This window comes from Diplotaxodon limnothrissa, linkage group LG14, assembly GCF_057381915.1.
Source record: "Diplotaxodon limnothrissa isolate DT_005_m linkage group LG14, D_limnothrissa_male_GT1.1, whole genome shotgun sequence".
In the NCBI taxonomy this organism is placed as follows: Eukaryota; Metazoa; Chordata; class Actinopteri; order Cichliformes; family Cichlidae; genus Diplotaxodon; species Diplotaxodon limnothrissa.
This window is the reverse complement of record NC_140609.1, coordinates 18535759-18541772: the sequence shown is the minus strand read 5'-3', so window position 1 is coordinate 18541772 and position 6014 is coordinate 18535759.

Sequence of the window (6014 nt, the reverse complement as noted above, 5' to 3'; positions counted from 1 at the left end):
CTCAACACTGCGCCCAGCATCCTGGAGCACTTCTGTTGTTCTTTTGTACGTGTTTTGAGTTTTTATGTGCTTCTGAGTTTTTATATGCTTCTGAGTTTTTACGTGCTTCGGAGTTTGTACGTGTTTTTACGTGTTTTGGAGTTTTTACGTGTTTTGGAGTTTGTACGTGTTTTTACGTGTTTTGGAGTTTGTACATGCTTCAGAGTTCGTACGTGATTTGAAGTTTGTATGTGCTTTGTCTCTAGGGGCCACCATAAATATACTTTTATTTATTCACTCCACATAAAATGTAATAAATAAATCATCTAATACAAAAATCAACTATTCACATTTCAAGTTTTAACTATTTACATTTTCAGCTTTTTCCTTTCACAAATTTAAAGTGAAAAGAACACAAAACACTGCAAACCACAACACAATTAAATATAAATTATAATATGAAAACTAAAAGAACATTGTTACGTTTCGGTGTTGTCGGTGTGTTGCTTTTGGCGTGACTGTTATGTGTTTCCTGTTTTACTTTGAAAGTCTGTGTTATCTTAGTGTTTTCAGTTTACGTTTTGCCCTGTCTCGTCAGTTCTAATTTGCCCCAGCTGTGTTTCCCTCCTGTGGTCCATTCCCTGATTGCTCCCTCTATGTATTTAAACCCTGTGTTTCAGTGTGTCAGGGTCGCGATCTCCCCCCGTTGTAAATAGTTTGACGTCTTGTGTTTTGTTATAAATAAATAGTCTGTTGTAAATACTTTCGTCATGGGATATTTTCGTTTTGGGATTTTGGTGGAGGGCCTTCGTGGTTTATTTTTCCTTATCTTTGTTTTTCTGCGTTGCACCCCGGTTGCCTAGGCCGGGGTGTAACATATGGGGGCTGGTCCGGGATCGCTGGAGGGTCCGAAGGAGGGACAGCTTCGGCCTTCTGTCTTCGCTGGAGGGTCCGAGGACCGCTTCAGCCTTCGTCTGCCTTCATCCGCCTTCGCCGGGGGGGAGGGTCCGTGGGACCGCCCCAGCCTTTGTCGTCGCTGGAGGGTCCGTGGGACCGCTCCAGCCTTCATCCGCCTTCGCTGGAGGGTCCGAGGGACCGCTCCAGCCTTCGTCGTCTGCTGGAGGGTCAGTGGGACCGCTCCAGCCTCCATCAGTTTCATCTGCCTCCGCTGGAGGGTCCGAGGGACCGCCTCAGCCTTCGTCGTCTGCTGGAGGGTCCGAGGGACCGCCTCAGCCTTCGTCGTCTGCTTGAGGGTCCGTGGGACCGCTCCAGCCTTCATCCGCCTTCGCTGGAGGATCCGAGGGACCGCTCCAGCCTTCTGCAGCTGGTGGGCTGCGTGTCCGTGTGTGCAGCTGGTGGGCTGCGTGTCCGTGTGTGCAGCTGGTGGGCTGCGTGTCCGTGTGTGCAGCTGGTGGGCTGCGTGTCCGTGTGTGCAGCTAGTGAGCTGCTCGTCTGCCTTCGCTGGAGGGTCCGTGGGACCGCTCCAGCCTTCATCCGCCTTCGCTGGAGGATCCGTGGGACCGCCCCAGCCTTCGTCGTCTGCTGGAGGGTCCGTGGGACCGCTCCAGCCTCCATCAGCTTCGTCTGCCTTCACTTCAGCCTTCGTTTGTTTGATCAAACATTTCACTTGGGGTTACATGTTTGATTTTTGGGTGGGGGGAAATGTTACGTTTCGGTGTTGTCGGTGTGTTGCTTTTGGCGTGACTGTTATGTGTTTCCTGTTTTACTTTGAAAGTCTGTGTTATCTTAGTGTTTTCAGTTTACGTTTTGCCCTGTCTCGTCAGTTCTAATTTGCCCCAGCTGTGTTTCCCTCCTGTGGTCCATTCCCTGATTGCTCCCTCTATGTATTTAAACCCTGTGTTTCAGTGTGTCAGGGTCGCGATCTCCCCCCGTTGTAAATAGTTTGACGTCTTGTGTTTTGTTATAAATAAATAGTCTGTTGTAAATACTTTCGTCATGGGATATTTTCGTTTTGGGATTTTGGTGGAGGGCCTTCGTGGTTTATTTTTCCTTATCTTTGTTTTTCTGCGTTGCACCCCGGTTGCCTAGGCCGGGGTGTAACAACATGCATATTCTCTGTCATATGGACCTGCATGAATAAACTTTCTCAATCCTTTATCATCTGCAACCGAAAATAGTTGTGGATGATTACTATACCTTTCTAATGTTGTTGTCCCTGCCTCTCTTTCTCTCTCTCTGGCTCTGTTCCTGTGCTACTGAGTGTAACTACCGCCCCTCCCCCCTCTGCCCAGCGTAAAGCACAAGGCTCGCGTGCAGAGTGAAGCGGAAAAAAAGTGCGAGAGAGAGAGGCTGAGAGAAAGAAAAAAGAAAAAAAACCACGTGACGGCTCGCGATAAGGAGCCGGCTCGCGTCGTTCACGTCAAAGAGCCGGCTCTAACGACCCATCACTAACAACAAGAGCAGGAGGGAGAGGGAAAAAAAGGCAGCCGGGAGCAACAACAAGAGACAACACCGTCACACTGGAAAGGTACAGTAAAGAAAATGAGTAACACCAAGAAAAGAAGCAAAGTCTGGAACCATTTCAGTCTTATTGACAACACAAAGGCAGAGTGTAGAGTCTGCAAGAAAAGGATATAATATAGAGCCGGCTCCAAAAACAACATGCACAGGCACCTAAGAAATGTCCACCCATCAGTGCAATGGGAAGATAAAACGCAGTCAGTTGAGTGTGACATTAATATTTCTCAGTGACAACCTTTCCCTTAATTAAAGGTCTGGGCGTTCTCCCCCCCCCATATTCTATTGTGTTGTGGTTTGCAGTGTTTTGTGTTGTTTCACTTTAAATTTGTTTAAAAGGAAAAAGCTGAAAATTTAACTACTTAAAAGTTTAAATGTATGAAATGTAAATAGTTGTTTTTTGTATTTTATAATTTATTTATTACAGTTTATGTGGAGTGAATAAATAAAAGTATGTCTAAAGTGGCCACTAGAGACAAAGCACATACAAAACTCCAAAACACAACACAAGTGCTCCAGGATGCTAGGGGCCGTGTTGAGCTTTTGTTACCTAGTGGCTACACAAGCCAGCAAGTACTAACAATCGGATTGGGTGTGTGGTAGCAACAGGTAAATTAATTTTTCTTTAATTATTTGAATATATATAAAAAAAAAAAACACCCAGCACGCCCCTGCGGGCGGTTTATCCTTCAAGCTCGGGTCCTCTACCAGAGGCCTGGGAGCTTGAGGGTCCTGCGCAGTATCTTAGCTGTTCCCAGGACTGCGCTCTTCTGGACAGAGATCTCCGATGTTATTCCCGGGATCTGCTGGAGCCACTCGCCTAGCTTGGGAGTCACCGCACCTAGTGCTCCGATTACCACGGGGACCACCATTACCTTCACCCTCCACATCCTCTCGAGCTCTTCTCTGAGCCCTTGGTATTTCTCCAGCTTCTCGTGTTCCTTCTTCCTGATATTGCTGTCATTCGGAACCGCTACATCGATCACTACGGCCGTCTTCTTCTGTTTGTCTACCACCACCAGAGGTGGGACCAAGTCATTGTTTTGCAAGTCTCAAGTAAGTCTCAAGTCTTTATCCTCAAGTCTCAAGTCAAGTCTCAAGTAATGTCAGGCAAGTCAGAGTCGAGTCTCAAGTCACTGGTGTAAAAGTCCGAGTCAAGTCACAAGTCTGAAACTTTGAATTTCAAGTCCTTTCGAGTCTTTAAAAAAAAAAAACACGAAAAAATAATGTTGCAGTTATATGCTAAATGTAAATATTAGACCATGTAATTTTAAAATCTGTGTTTTTCTCAACACATGACAAAATAGTGAACTTAGAAAATATACACAAATTGTGAAATTGCACCTCTTTAAAATGCAGCTCAATTAAACCTAGCTCCAAGAATAATTTTCACCGACAGTTCTGAGATAAGCTGCATGTTATTCTTGGATGCGGTTGTAGGACCAGCTTTAAAATCGCATGACAAAAATATCATACACATTAAAAAATACTGCATCACCAACGTAGCCTGGACAACATTTGCTAGTTAGATGAAGTCAGCTATCTCATCGTAGCATATTTATTAGGGGTGCAACGATACACAAAATTCACGGTTCGGTTCGGTTCGATACTTTGGTGTCACGGTTCGATATTTTTTCGATACAAAAAAAATGTTCATGCCTTTTTAATTTGTCATTTATTAAAATTATAAATATATATTTTAACTCAGGCAGCACGGTGGCACGGTGGTTAGCACTGTTGCCGCACAGCAAGAAGGTCCTGAGTTCAATTCCAACATCAGGCCGGGGTCTTTCTGTGTGGAGTTTGCATGTTCTCCCCGTGTTTGCGTGGGTTCTCTCCGGGTACTCCGGCTTCCTCCCACCGTCCAAAGACATGCAGCTTGTGGGGATAGGTGAATTGGAAAATCCAAATTGCCATTAGGTGTGAATGTGCGAGTGAATGTGAGTGCGAATGGTTGTCTGTCCCTGTGTGTCGGCCCTGCGACAGACTGGCGACCTGTCCAGGGTGTACCCCGCCTCACGCCCTATGACAGCTGGGATAGGCTCCAGCGCCCCCCGCGACCCTGAAAAGGATAAGCGGAAGCGAATGGATGGATGGATGGATGGATGGATGGATATTTTAACTCAAAAGTACAGTTTTTAAATTTAACCCTAACCCTTGTGCGTGTTTTTTATTTTGACAGCGAATGCGCACCTGCGGACCACTTATGTGCAGCCCTGGTTATTTAGCTCATCATATTGCAGCCACAGAAATTCTTTTGTCCATGAAACCATAAAGCTGCACTTTCTTTTTGCCTTATAGTCTGATTTGTCATAACTTCTCCGTTTTGTGGTAAGCTTTTCTTTGGCTGTCACTTCTTCACCCTGACCTGTCTTATTTGGCTCAGCAGAACTAAAATATATATACTGCTGCTTTTACACACACACTCACATGACGGTCAGCGATTCTCTGCGCGATCAACCTCTCACATGTTTAAGCTGCGGGAGATTTCACTTGTCATGTTTGCATAGTAAGCTAACGATTAATAAGACGATGTCAGAGGAATTGGTGCACAAATTATCATCACTCACAGATCAGTGCTGTCGCTCTCTATACACAGTTCGCACGATTGCAAAGTGAAAGCAAAAAAACAAGCGCAAATTCAAACGCGATTTCAATATGTCACATATTGACAGTGGCTCACCGATGCCAATGACATAATTACCCAGCTACATTTCTGAAAGAATGCAAAAGCATTGACATATATTTTTCCTTCCTACAATAGCCCGACGGGCAGGGCAGAGATAGATTTTGGTAGCCCGACTGAAAAAAATTATTGCGAGCCCTGTATCTGATTGAGGAATCACTCATCTTTGGAAAAGAGAGTTTATTACAGAGAAATGGCTCTTTCCAAAATAAAAGCTATACTATCCGCTTCTTCTGGGCTATATTCTCAGCAGCATAAGGAGAATCATGTGCTAACAGCTGTCTAAATGACTCGGCTAAAGTTAGTAGCATGCTTGTTGTTTTGGTCTTTGCACTAGGATGATGTCGGAGTAAATGTGCAGTCATATTCGTTGTGTTCCCACTAGTGCTTTCAGGTTAATCTCGTTGAAATGACCTTAACGCCACAACACTGCAAATCTCCGTTAACGAGCTACCGCCGATCGCCCCGTGTGTGGGGCTAGACGGCCAACACGTTAACGAGCTAACTGCGCTAACACACTAGTTCCCACCCATGTAATTGAGCATTGCATGGCACATCCAACATACTGTTTTACTTTAGTCCATGACTCGCTTACCTTCAGGGTCATACGTCACATGAAAACCAAAATAATTCCAAACGCCAGATCTGAATGAGGGTGGGGGAGGTCCATGTGTCTTGCTAGCTTGCCCTGCACTCTTCCTTCTGACTATGCTGTCTGTGTTGAGCGCTCAGTGGATCTGCGCTCGACAGTGCAGCCTAGGCGGAGTAGTCGAACGCAGATTCACTGAGCGCTCAACACAGACAGCATCATCGGAAGGAAAGTTGATAAAATAAATTACAAATGTTGTATTGTTCGATACATATGCGTACC